At 43.7% G+C, this 15,092-nt stretch overlaps 1 pseudogene; it reads right to left on the minus strand.

Annotated features, from left to right (window-relative positions):
- Positions 1 to 315: 315 nt before the first annotated feature.
- Positions 316 to 8,104, minus strand: LOC104447346 (annotated as a pseudogene).
- Positions 8,105 to 15,092: the final 6,988 nt, after the last annotated feature.

Below are 15,092 nucleotides of genomic sequence, written 5' to 3' on the forward strand. Positions count from 1 at the left end.
CATGGAATTGATTGCTGGCGCTGCCACAAACCCCCTTAAGTATAGCACTCGCGTGCAACCCTCTTGAGCAATCCTTCGTAATCGTTGTCACCACATTCTCCAACAAAAACCACCATCTTTGATAGGTCGACTCCCCATCGCACATATAAGTACCGACGACATATATTTTGAGTTCAATTCAGAGCCAATCAAGCATGATGCAAATAACGGACATCCCTACAACAGAGTACAAGGAGACGCAGTGCACTGAGACAAAATGTATCTGTAGTATGGCTAGGGAAGTATTATCATAGTCTAGTCATGCCGTTGTGCCTATTACAGGTAACAGCCATTTATGACCGCGTTTAGTACTCTTATCAATTGATGTTACAAGACAAGTAAATTGTTCGCGGGACATTAGGTATATGGAGATCAGGCATGCTCCATGCAGTTCCACATAAAAGAGCTTGGTTGCAGGACTCCACATGTTTCCCAAATCCGCATGACCCTTCTTACAGCTACCAAAACTTCAGCAAACTGTGGAATTTGCTTCATCTTTCTAGGTCTGTAGAAGGCATTTCCCATTCCATATACCTTAACTCTCTAGTTCATTGGTCATTGATGTTCAATGAATCATCCTTACTCTGTTCTGTGCTTTTATGACAATCTTGACCAGAGTGCTGTAGCTAGACTATTAGGTGCCATTATTTGGATTCAAGCCATGCTCATCACATCCATATCTAAGGGGACAATAGACACGAATATCAATGCCTCGAATGTGCACGTTTCAAACAAAACAAATGTCTTGCAACCTAATTTAAACAAGCATGATGTTTTGACCAAATGCACTTATTTCCATCAGATATTTTCAGGTCATCCATGACAATAGGAAAAGCAACACCTAAGTGCTTGGGCGTGAGATGCCAGAACTGGAATGACATTCAGCCTGGTCCAATTATGGCAATAAATAGTATGCGAACATAAAGCCTGAGTTCTCATCATCTTCCGCACCTCCTTAACTGGGGGAACCTGCAGGACCAACTGTCAGAGGCTCTCACTTATTTCAACCAGAATACTAGGACAGTGACAGAATCAGCAAAATCCCAGAATCCCCTCATCTGTATCAACAAAAACTTGCAATGACCATCCCACTAAAAACAGAGTTACAAAGAGATGAGGTGTACCATTCCCAGCTTTTCCACTTTGAAGGTGTAGCAGTAGTCGGTGGAGAGCTTCTCTGCCAGAGTGACAATCTGGGCTTCATTTTCAGCGTTCTTGTCATTAATAGAAGCTGCCCAATGAACCAAAGTCTTCCTTAACCCTTCACCACCCCATTGATATTCAATGTGTGAATGGTAGTAGAAATCGATCACAAACGGACGGTTCTCAGAATTGAGAGATGGATAGTAGAGATCACTACCACTGTTGCAGAAAAATGCATTGAAATCATAGGACTCAAACCCCTGGAAACTAGAAAACTGTGAACCTCAGACATCGTCAAAGACATTGACAGTACAAATCCAATGGAGCCTTCATTCCTCTCATACTCCACAGAAGAGAAAACCTTTTGTATGATTTCAAGAAGATCTGTCAGTGAATCACAGTCCACAGCAAGGACAAAGATGTGCTTTCTCCTCCTCAGGGGTGGAAATTCAGAAGAGTTGGCATTCGGATCAGATTTCTCCACTAATCCCGTCTTCTTATACTTTAAAATACCTTTGGACGATGTCATTACAGCATTCTCTAACTTTTTTTTTTCTATCTGCTGCATTCTCTTCAGATCCTACAGAATTCTCATTTCCACTAGCTTCATTCTTCTCCCCATCCAATGAGAACTTCAAATTTAGGGACAGATCCTGGATATCCCTCAAAGAATCACTTGGCGAATCAGATTCTGAATTTCCAAGACCATCCTCACTTCTTTGCCACTGTGGATGCCTGGGCTTGCAACTTGCTATTTGAGAGAGATAAGTCTTGCAATGCTCCAGCCATGAAAATAGGTGAATATTCTTCAGTCCATTCTGCCAGCACCTAGCCCAGAGATGTTTATCTGCCACCGACTTCAGAAGAGCGTCAGCAATCGACTGCTGATCGTGGGGATCGATAAGAAGGCCATTGTCAAGAACCTGCACTTTTTGTTCACGTCAGTCAGTTTGGATCTGGAGATCTAATACCAAGAATAATATCATATATTCATAGAAAAATTGTTTAAAAGCTCATGATTGATGAGGCATACCCCGTGTATATCAACAGGACCTCCATTTTTTGTGGCAACAATTGGCAAACCATGAGCTGCTGACTGTGACAAAAGAGGAAGAACTCTCATCGTATAATGACTTGAGAAGATTAAACACTTCACAAAGTAATGCTCACCTCTATTAAGGTAAGCCCAAATGGTTTGATGAAAGCTGGATTGATGAAAACACCCTGAAAAAATTCAGATCAATAGTCATTCAGCAGAAAATCGCACAAATGCATGCAAGTGGGCACTGGCATATGTGTAGAGTGTAGCATATAATCTTGACTAAATCAAAGCAATAACTGCACAACATGATATAGAACAAATATGGCTGACTTAAGTAATCAAAATGGGGTTGCTTGTTCTGGTGTATGTTCTAAGCAAATGGTTTGCAAGATGTCAGTACCAAAGAAACATACGAAAAAAATAGACTATCAGTAAGATGCAACAGCTCTCTTGGGAAAATGAACAACTGTATTCTCACAGACAACTTGTTTAGCACAATACTCCAAAGTTACCTTTGTCTTTGCAGCTAGCCCATACATATCAGGAACATCAGACTGTTTGTGGTGTTTAAGATATGCCACTTGCCCATAAAGATCATATTTGACAATAAGCTTCAGCACAGACAGGAGAACGGAAGCATTTGTGCTTGATATTTCTTCAATGCCATCTCGATTACCCATAATGAGAGTTTGTATAACAAAGTGCTAAATGAGGTTACCATACTCTTCAGAGTCTCATAAGCATAATCGAGAAGATACTTTACCAAACAAATACAATGGTAATGATCTTAGACTATATTACCAGATTAGCCAGTTCTTGTAATGATCGGCATTCTCCAAATGCTTTGACCAGTGTCGTGATGTTCTTCTTGGTGTGGCCTTGCAAGTGCCAGTATCATGGGCTTCCGAGGGTTATTGAAAAATCGCATTATCTGCATTATTACAAATCGAAAGTGAGTCCATGCCAATGCATGTGCTGGAAGAAGATTAACTTGAGCCATTCTTCAAAATCTTAGCTTTTTCAAACAAATTAGTAACGAACCTCGGTCCAAAGAGGTGGATCCGGGGTAGTAGGATGATCATCATTTCCTTCCATCTCCGCATCCATATTACCATCTTGTGGAGCAATATTGTGAAATTCCATTCCCGGAGGTATTATCTGAATTGGTGCCCCAGAATTGTTTAGTCCACCTTATGGTACAGCATCATCAACAATAACAATATCTACACATGCACAAAATATCATATATGTATATGTATATATAAAGCTTGCTGCTTATTTACTTTTCTCTCGTCAACAATCAACCAAAAAGCACCCAAGCAGAATGTAGATAATGATTAATTTGCATAGTTCACTGAAGAACCATTTCAGCATTAGTAAGCCAGTTTTAAACAGGCATGGAAACAAAAGGTGCGCAAAAGATTGTCACATCCATCATGCAATAAACAACGGTAAAGAATGAGAGAGTTATGTCAGAAGAGGAGAGAAAAAAGGAATTTATAATACTTACAGCCATGCACGGCATGAACCTTCCATAGCAGCTTACATTGCGCTCTATCCTTTGCTCGTAGCTTCTTCTCCAATATCGGATCAAAAGCATCATACAAGCGCCATTGCTTATCAATCTCCTCCCTAGTACTAGTTATCACTATCTCAGAGGAATCAAGAGACAGTTCTTCTGCCTCTATTCAGCGCATTATCTTGTATGTCGTATTGATTTCATCCCTGGACAGACGGCCTTGCTTGAGGAGTTGTTCCAACTTATCTTGACCAAGTGAGTAACCAGTAAATAGCATTGGTACGTTAAGAGCCCCAGATAGAAGAGCAGTGGAGTCCCCAGCATCAGCATAGTGACCATGGATGGCAACAGGCCACACTGGTTGGCCACCGCCGACTTGCTCTCCTAGGACTTTTAACATTTGTATTACATGGCTGAGTGCACCGTCAACAAATTCAGGGATGTGGGGCCATAAAAGTTCCTTTGGAATATACTTATCTCTTGGTCCAAAAGGTATACGGACGATATAAGCACCACTGCTCTCTCCCATTTCGTCCGTCCGATAAACCTTCAGAATTTCTTGGAGACAACATCTCCGTGGGTTTGCCATAACTCCAATCAACGTCTGGTGACGATATCTGTCTAATAAGCAAGTCCACTCGATAAATGCCTGGCATTGAACCTAATGCCCTTGCAAGTTCAACGACATACTTGACCTAAAGAGATGATGTGGGTTGATGACCCACAGTGAGTCTTCCACTTTTCAGCTTGAAATAAGGAATAAAATCACCATTCCAAATATGTACCCAAAGCAAGGATTATCAGAGCCTTTATGAAGTCAAAAGATAATGATACTTTCTCGGACAAAACAAGAAAATCAGAGATCACAGCTCAAATCTACCTGACCACCAGTATCTGACTCACAGCCAACCTCCATGTTTTCACCCCATATAAGGCCATGAAGACTGCAGACAACAGCAGTGATTAAGAAAATAAACCAAATACATTCTCATATTCAATGGAAACATATACATTACACTAACAGTTAATAAAAGTTTCTTTCCATTGTCCAGACAAACATGGTCGCATTGTAAGAAAATCAAGTTGTGTATGTGGCCACATTTGTCTCATCAAGTTCTAAAAGCATAAGTGAACTAATGAATGCAGGGGTAGACCACTTTCTTCTTTGACGGCACTTCAAATGGACAGAGTTGCACAGAACAGAATATAACAGCACATGCCTTATTAATACAATGTAAAGCTTCTTCCCCTTCTGTTGACCAATCCATGTCTCCATTGCATCAACAGAACTTATCCTAGGCAATCAGCCTCTGTTGCTATCACCATGAGTCGATATATCGCTGACTGCATCACCCTTTTCTCCCTCAGATAAGTCCTCAGACATGTCCGCAGTCGCTTCTCTACGACCCCTTTCACGTTCAAGTCGACGCTTAGCTTTTCTCTGGGCTTCTTCACCTTCAAGCTAGTCCAGGATGGACACAACAAATTGAAATCAGTATAGTCTACTTAAAGCCTGAACAGAAATACATTTATGTTCTCTCAATTTGCAGAAAGTAATATCACAGTATCAGTTATGAATCCCGCCTCCAAAACAAAACCATATGAACTATAAAAGAAAACAGCCTATTGCATAGAAATCATAGATGCCAAATGCAAGTTAAATGAATTAATTCCAGTAGAAATCAGTCTTCTAGTGAGAAAATAGCCTTAAGGCCACAAAAATGAAGCATCCTTCTATAAGCTACTCACCTTGAATTAATATCTACAGCTATTTCACAGTTATCAACTTCATGGGAGCTTATACCCCGGCCCAGTGAAATGAAAAGAATCAGTATTCAAGAGGGACCATAAAGAAAACAGAGAAAATCATAATTCTCAATTGTTCCTCGTCCCCCATCTTAATTGAGGGGGAAAAATATCAAAACCAATACTTATGGGATACGGTTCGCTTCCATCCTCTTGCCAGAAGAATTCAGGAAACGAAAAGTTTCCAAGCCTTGCTCTTTTAACTCACACAATGAACTCCACATACTCGCACAGAACAAAACTATTCGGATAAAATCCCAAGCTAGACTGAGTTTCCGGCCCCAGCAATTCCCAAAACAACAAGAATAGAACTAGTTAAGCTAACTTTAGCCGACAAGTAGAGCCATTCAAAACAACCGCCAAATTCCCCAAACCAAGTCCTTTCTCCTGCAGATGAACCAAAAAAATCCGCAGCACGTAATCACAAGCGATAACATCGACCACCATCTACTTTCAATCAAAGTGAAAGTAAACAAGATACTCGGACGACGACGACGACGACGGAAACTCTGAAAATCCACATCGAACCGGAATCGATTCCCCCCCGACGAACAGAGCACGAAATCACACAACACGAGCAAAGACCTGCTTCTTCTGCCGCGCCAGGTTCCAAATCCTCCAGCACATGTTCTCCAGCCGCGTGTTCCTCTCCTGCGGGCTCCTCGTCGCCTGGGCCTGCACAAATCCCCAAACCACAGAGCAAAAACTCCGCATCAGACAAATCACGCTCCGCAAGTCGACGAAACGGCCCCGCCGGCGCGCTCTCGATCTAACTTACCTTGACCCAGGAGCGGTAGAGATCGGTCTCATCGAAGCTGGTAATGACCTCCTCGACGAAGTAGCGGGTGGGGCTGAACCGGCCGCCGGCCGCGCTCCTGCAGCAGCAGCGACGACCGCTTGTCGTCGAGGGCCGGGCCGAAGTCGACGACCGCTTATGATCACCGGGACGCACTCCGCATAGATCGCTTCCACGATCCTTGGGGTCGCAACTTCGAACCCGCTCGGGCACAGGCAGTACCTGCTCCTCCCCATCAGCTGAGTGTAGTTCTGGCCCTTGGTGAGATACTCGTGCACTTGGACGTCGGCGTTCTCTGTTAGAAGATATGCGGCATTTGGCTTGGAAGATTTTGATTTGATTTGATTACGATTATGTATATATCAATTAAGGATTAGATTTAGATCTAGATTGATACATAGAATTCTTTAATTCCATTAATTGTACAAACCTAGTCTTATATCTTTGGGAGTCTGTACATTTACAAAGCATACAAGAGATTATACAAAAATTCTTCAAGCCTCCAGCTTCATTCTCCTTTCCTTCCTTTTCCTTTTACTTTCTTTCATGGTATTAAAGCCTCCAGGCTTCTGAATTGCTTCCGCCTCGACCTTCTGCTAGAAAAATCTTCAACCTACGAAAGAGATTACATTCGGCATTAGGATCAATCTGAAAAGGAAGGAATTTTTTTACTTACCATGGCCTCCCCGCAAGACAGCGCCTCTGCCACCGGTAATCAATCAACTGCAGAAGCTACACCTCAACACTCGCAGGCTCAGAATCACCCTACGACACTTTCGATTGTGGAGCAACAGCCGACTCAAGCCCAACCGATACAGTGGCGGCCCACGCAAATTCAGTTCAACTTGGGGTAACCCTTGATGAGCCAACCTTACCAATGGATTCCCTATCCAATTTATTTTGGGCCAAGCCCAAATTCGTCATCACCTGCACATGTGGGCCACCAGAGCTACATCCAAGCCGATGGGAGCCCGCCAGCCACGAATGGGGCAAGCCCAGCCACCGGATTGGAGCGGACAAGCGGGTCAGGTGAACCGGGTATAGGAACAAATCCCTACCCGGGATTTTCTAATGCGGGTTACCCGATCGAGTCAAGCGAATCGGGTCAGGAACGAATACCTACTTGAACCTCGCACTCGGTTTTCTACTGTTTCTAGCGGCGGCACTCACTGGACAACTAGAACCCAGCAACCCACTGTTCGTTTCCACTGCCGATAGACCAGAACTATGGCTAATCAGCCAGCAGTTGACCGGGCCAGAGAATTATATGAGGTAGTCACAGGAATTCCGACGTGCCCCGGCAACGAAAGACAAAGATGGTTTCCTCGTCGAACCATTCTAGTACCCATCAATGAATGCCTAGCCCGACTCTGGAGGAAGAGCAACTGCCTGGTCCAAACTTGGATCAACAATTGCATCTCCCCAGAGGTCGTGGCTAGACTCCCACCAACAGAAGACGCTAAAAACATGTGGGAAAACATCAAAGAGATGTACAGGAAATTAGATCAGGCTAAAATCTTTACCTTAATGCAGGAACTCAGCGAGTTGAAGCAAGGGAACATGACGGTCACAGCCTGCTTCAACAAGCTCTCGTCTCTGTGGAATAACCTCGAAGCGGTTGAGGAAAAGCTTGAGGGCCTAGAATCCACAATCAAGCAGTATAGATCCATCAAAGACAGGAAAAAAGCTACACGCTTTCTCCTTATTTTGAAGAAACATACCTCGGCTTTCGTTCACAAATCCTCGCAATGGATCCCATGCCACCAATCGGACGGATTTTTCAATTGGCTGTACAGGAGAAGAGTTAGCGACTCGCAGTGCCAGAACACACCAGGAGTAGCAAGAGCATCACCCTTGCAGCCCGCGGTGAGCGGCGAGACGCGGCCACCAAGACCCTAACCCTCAATCGAGAGAAAGAGAGGCGAGCAACATTAGGGTTCGGAGAAGAGGAGTCACGAGCCTTTAAAAGGGATTGGATGGACGGTCCATATGGGATGTAAGGATCAAACGATTCGCAAGGGTCCGATCTTGTGATTGAATCGAACGGCGGACAGGAGCCCACGCTTAAAGGGATGGACGGCCAGATCTTTGGCACATCATCAAGGAATTTTGCAAAAACATTTCAAAGGAAAGGGTAAATTATTTTGCGGATGTTGCAAACGTACTAACCATGTGATTGACAATTGCTGGAAACTGCATGGAAAACCCAGTGAAAAGGAGAAAAAAATTTCAGCAGCTTACCAAATTACTAGACTGATTGGTAAAATACTGAACAGCCCATTTCATATGGTCAGTATCATCAACTGATGCAGGCACTGCAAAAATTGGATACTTCAAACAAAGGAGGGAGTTTCTCAGGTATTACTAATTCTATCTCCATAAAAGGCATGGATAATTGATTCAGAGGCAAGCGATCATATTATATGTGAGAAGGGATTTTTCTCGAGTATAAATAACAGATTGAATTTACCCATTGCTTGATTAATTCTATCTCCAGAAAGGCATGGATAATTGATTTAGGGGCAAGCGATCATATTATATGTGACAAGGGATTTTTCTCGAGTATAAATGACAAATTGAATTTTCCTATTTCTATACAATTACCCAATGGAAATGTTACTCACGTCAATGTGACGGGAACAGTCAATCTCAGTCCCCATATCATTCTTCGAAATGTTCTCTATGTCCCAGAATTCCAATTTAATTTGATTTCTATGTCAAAAGCCTGCCAAGAAAATTCATGCTAGGTAGTTTTCAATGCTGACACCTGTTTATTTCAGGACCTTTTGACTGGGAAACTGATGGACTTGGGTAGTCTCTATGAAGGACTTTTTTTCTGGACAAGTTTTCCAAGTAATTTCAATTTTTCCTGCAATTCCTTGAATAAATCATCATTGTGTAACTTAACAACCGATGATAAAAATTTCATTATGCATTTGAGATTGGGCCACGGTGCCTCTTTTCCTTGTCCACAATGTCCCATATGTCCCCTTGCCAAACAATCTCGTACGCCCTTTCCGTCTAGTAGCTCCCGAGCTAGTGAGATTTTTTCCTTGATTCATGTGGATATTTGGGGACCTTATCATACAATAAATTATAATGGGTCTCGTTATTTTCTCACCATAGTAGATTATTATTCTCGTGCGACGTAGATTTTCTTGATGCAGTCTAAGAATCAGGCTTATTCTAATTTAAAAAGCTTTCTAGCACTATCCAAGAATCAGTTTGGAAAATCCATTCAACGGATCCGTACTGATAATGGAAGGGAATTCTTCAGCCATGATTGCTCCTTACTATTTAATACACATGGCATACAACATGAGAGCTCATGTGTTTATTCACCACAACAAAATGGAGTGGTCGAACGAAAGCATCGTCACCTATTGGAAGTCGCACGAGCCTTGAAGTTCCAAGCATCAATTCCAGATGATTATTGGGGTGATTGTGTGGTCACAGTGGCTTATATAATCAACCACATGCCCACTCGGACACTTAAAGGAAAAACTCCATTTGAATTGCTATTTCGGAAGAAGCCGGAGCTGCAGCATCTCAAAGTCTTTGGATGTCTATGCTATGTCGAAATAGTGGGTCCTCGAGACAAGTTGAGTCCACGTGCTCGGCGATGCATTTTCATGGGATATCCCAATTTACAAAAAGGGTATCGGGTTCTTGACATTTCCACAAAGGAATTCCTTGTAAGTCGTGATGTCATCTTTCATGAAGACATTTTTCCTTTCTCTAAAAAGATGTCTCTAGATGAAAATACAAGGATAACATCCTCTTCTCATGGCCTCTTTTTTGATGAAGTACTACCTCAAGGTTCCACTTACATACCACTAGCAGAGTCGAGGAATGTTCATCCTACTCCTTCATTTATCCCGGCAACAACATCAACTTCAGCTGAGAATCCCAATTGCTCAGAAGATGTTTTAGAAACCAAACTCGAAGAACCTATTGCTATTGAGGAAGACCATGATATTGCATTGCCGCCCCCTAGTGAGACAATTTCCTCTACGGAAATCAATCATCCAAGGCGTTCCGGCCACGCCACATGACCTCCAACCTGGACTAAAGATTATATCTGTGCTACTCACAATTCTCCAGGTACTCAATATCCAATTTCATCCTATGTTTCCTTCCATAGATTATCACAGGAACATAGATGTTGTATTAGTCACCTATCAGAAGATAAGGAACCATCTAGTTACAATGAGGCGTCTATTGATCCAAAATGGCAACAGGCCATGAAGGCAGCACTTCAGGCACTAATTGATAATAAAACATGGGATCTTGTTCCACTCCCATATGATCGTAAGCCAATTGGCTGCAAATGGGTCTACAAGATAAAGTACCGTGCTGATGGCTCCATTGAATGATATAAGGCATGTTTGGTAGCTAAGGGATTCACACAAAGAGAAGGTTTTAACTATCACGAGACATTCTCTCCGGTTGCCACAGATGTCACAGTTTGTTCCTTTTTAACTGTTGTCGCCATTAATGATTGAACTCTACATCAAATGGGCATGCACAATGCCTTCTTACATGGTGATCTAGATGAAGAAATTTATATGGATATCCCTCAAGGCTTACGGAGACAGGGGGAGAATAGAGTATGTCGTCTCCGTAAATCCCTTTATGTATTGAAGCAAGCATCCAGACAATGGTACACCAAATTTGCAAATGCTCTTGCAACAACAGGCTTCCAACAGTCTAAACATGACTATTCTTTATTCACACGAACTAAAGGTATGTCATCTATTTATTTGATGATATATGTCAATGACATTCTTGTTATGGGAAATGATAAAACTACTATAGACAACTTCAAGGAATATTTACATGCCACCTTCCACATTAAAGACTTAGGAGCACGTAAATACTTCCTTGGAATTGAAATTGCTCGATCTGATCAAGGAATTTCCTTAGTTAGCAAAAGTTTGTGTTAGAAATCATATCAGAAGTGTTTATCAAGATGCGGGCCAGCCCGTAATTCCCATTGAGCGAACACTAAATTGACTACTACGAGAATATGATAAGGGCATATCTCAAAATGATGATCCCATACTCAAAGATCCATCAGGGTATTAAAGACTTGTCGGAAAGCTCAAATTCCTGACTATGACTAGACCCAATATCTCCTATGCAGTATAGACACTTAGCTAGTTCATGCACAATCCAAAGCAGTCTCATTTGAATGCTGCCTTGAAAGTCGTGAAGTATTTAAAGAAATGTCTAGGACTGGGAATACTTCTATCTAAACTATGTGACATGAAGATGACGGCATATTATGATGCTGATTATGCTATATGTCCTATAAGCCGAAAATCGGTCACTGGATATTGCGTCAAATTGGGAGAGTCACTCCTCTCATGGAAGACCAAGAAGCAGCCTATTGTATCGTTGTCTTCAGCCGAAGCAGAGTATCGAGCTATGGCTAAAGCCACTTGTCAGATAGTGTGGATACAAGGGTTACTTAGGGTGCGTTTGGGAACCACTTTTGGGGAAAGTTTTTAGGAAAATGCAAATACCTTTGAGTTAAGGTGTTTTCCAAAATGCAACCGTGTTTGGTAAATTGTACTTTGAAAGCTCTTTGTAAAGTATTTTGAGCAAAATAGCGTTTGGGGAATTACATTTACAAAGGATGTTTGTGGTAAAAAAAAAATTATGAAAAGAAAAATTAAAAAAAAATTGACCAAAGGGCGGTGGCCGCCGCCGACCTCTCGGCGACCTCTCGGGCGACGCCGGATCTGGGGTAGCGAGGTCACGGAGGACCTCGCCGCCCGGATCCGGGTCGCGGGTGGTCGCGCAACCTCGCCGCCCGGATCCGGGGCGGCGAGGTCGCGGAGGTCGCGCGACGCCACCGCGACCCGATCCGGGTGCCGCGAGGTCGCGCGACCCCGATCGGGAGGCAAGGTCCTCCCGCGACCCCGCGCCCCCGCATCCGGGTCGCGGTGACCCAAACCTCGCCGTGGGTCGCGGCGGTCGCGCCACCCCCCTGTCGATCGTCCGGCGACGATCGCCGCGACCGCCGCGGAAGAAGAAGACCGCCCGCCGCCCCCGGATCCGGGTTGCCGACCCATCCCTCGGTCGCGCCACCTCCGTCGGGCCGCGCCACCCCCGATGATCGTCGGCGTCCCTCTAGCGCCCCCGGCCGCTTGCTGTCAACTGAGCCGAACCCCGGAGAAGATGAACAATTGTGACACAAGGGCAAGAACCGGAAAAACAAAAAAATTCGTGAGGACAATTTCAGGAAAAAAAAATTATGAACAAGGCCCGTGTGGGCATGCCGAAAAAGCTGAAAGCCCAAGGCGGGTCCTCACCGCCTTGGGCTTTCGGCTTCACAATGATGGCTTTTAGGGAATGGGGGCTCAAAATTTTTTGCCAAACGGGCTAGCATTTGCCCAAGTATCTTCAGGCTTCAAAGGGGCTTTGGGAAGTGGTTCCCAAACGCACCCTTAAGGACCTCGGAGTACAAGTGCAAAGACCAACGAAGTTATATTGTTATATCTAGATTGATATAGATTGATACATAGAATTATTTATTTCCATTAATTGTACAAACCTAGTCTTATATCTTTGGGAGTCTGTACATTTACAAAGCATACAAGAGAATATACAAAAATTCTTCACGCCTCCAGCTTCGTTCTCCTTGCCTTCCTTTTCCTTTTACTTTCTTTCATTCTTGTCCTTCCAGTGCTCCAGCAAGAGCTCTTGGATGTGACCGTGAGCTCCACCAGCAAAAAAGGCGAGGATTGTGCGGTTGCGAGGGTCAAGACCTAAGCGAGGCAGCCGAGCTCGCCGTGGCTTAAATAGATGTCGGCCATGGAGACTCGATGAAGTTCTTGAAGAACTCGGGGTCCGCTGATGAAACGTCAGACCCTAAATGAACATGAAAAAGGATCAAACAATTAGTCAGAAATTTCTGTTAAAAATAGTGGGTGGAATAGTGATCCTTTTTCGTGTCATAAGTAGTGAATTTCACAGAAAAAAGCTTTTTATGTACCTTTTGAAAAATATTGTAATTGATTTTGTCCACCATATTTTTCACATGATGAGTTTATGTGATTATTATTTTGAGTGGCAGCTCTCTAACAAACTTACATGTTCTATCACCGGTTAAAACTTTGAATGGCAGCTGTCTAACAAAGGGTTTCACATTTTAACTATTAAAAAACAAACTAGAAATGTATTTATAGCAAATCGCTAACACTCGTCACTGCATGTAAGCCGATCCGTGCATGCGCAAGTCATGAAATGGAAAATTAAGTAGAATACTATAAAGGGATAAGTGCTGCGGAAGTCCTAAAACTTGTCGCAAAATGCATTCAAGTCCTAAAATCGACGCCGTTAGCATTTTCCATTAAAAATGCCGACGTGGCATTTAAATAATTTTTATTTTCCGCAAGGATTTTTTTATTCATTTTTAAAAATAGATTTAAAAACTAAAAAAATTAGATTTATTCATTTTACCTTATTTTCACCAAAAACTAAAAAAGAAAAAAATTAAAAAATTAAAAAAATCAGTGGCTCCTCCCCCGCCGTCGCCACCGCCACCGCCCATCGCCGAAGGGGCTGGGTGACGGTCGTCGGCCCTCGCCGGCCCTAAGCAAGGGCTGACAACCGTCGCCCGCCTTGGGTGAGGCCTCGTTGGCCCTCGCTCGAGGCCAGCGAGGCTCGCCAAATCCGGGTGAGCCCCACCAAGATCTAGCAAGCCTTGTTGGCCCCGAGCGAGGGCCGACGAGGCCTCGCGAGGGGCCGGCGGCCGTCGCTCGCCCCCGGTGAGTTGTCGCCGGCCCTCACGGGGCCGGCGACCGTCGCCCGCCCCGGCGAGGCCTCGTCGGCCCTCGCTCGGGGCCGGTGAGGCTCGCCGGATCTAGGTGAGCCTCGTTGAGATCTCGGCGAGCCTCACCGAGATTTGGTGAGCCTCGCCGCCTCGAGCGAGGGCCGACGAGGCCTCGCGGGGGCCGGCGACCGTCGCCGCCCGGGCGAGTCGTCGTCGGCCCTCACAAAGAGTCGGCGACCGTCGCCCGCCCAAGGGGGAGGCCTCATCGACCCTCGCTTGGAGCCGGCGAGGCTCGCTCGCCTGGGGCGGGCGGGCGCCGCCAGCCCTCTTCCGGGCCGGCAAGGGCCGACCACCCCGCCCAAGGCCGGCGATCGTCGCTCGGCCCCACCGGCGATGGGTGGGGGCAACAAAGAAGGGAGAGGAGCTGTTGTTGTTTTTTTTAAATAATTTTTAAAAATAAAATTTTAACTTTTCCTTTTAGTTTTTGGTGAAAATAAGATAAAATGAATAAATTTAATTTTTTTTTAGTTTTTAAATATATTTTGTTTAAAATGAATAAAAATAATTAAAAAATGCACGCAGAAAATAAAAATTATTTAAAATGCCACGTCAGCATTTTTAACGGAAAAGGCTAACGGCGTCGGTTTTAGGACTCAAATGAAACATTTTGACAAGTTTTAGGACTTATTTGCACTTTTTGCAAGTTTTAGGACTCAAATGCATTTTCGCGACAAGTTTTAGGACTTCGCAAAGCACTTATCCCTACTATAAATAATAAGCAGTTGAAAAATAAAATAGAATATCTTGATTCGAATTCTTGACACTTGTTTTGATGTCATATGACATTTTATGAGATTGCTAATTATTCTAAAAGTTCAAAATAAATATGTGTTTTAATATTTGAAACAGCTCACACCATATAAGTTCGTCTGAAAACTTTCGTATAATATTCCATCCGCTTGCC

The sequence above is a fragment of the Eucalyptus grandis genome, chromosome 3 (genome assembly GCF_016545825.1).
Source record: "Eucalyptus grandis isolate ANBG69807.140 chromosome 3, ASM1654582v1, whole genome shotgun sequence".
Lineage (NCBI taxonomy): Eukaryota > Viridiplantae > Streptophyta > Magnoliopsida > Myrtales > Myrtaceae > Eucalyptus > Eucalyptus grandis.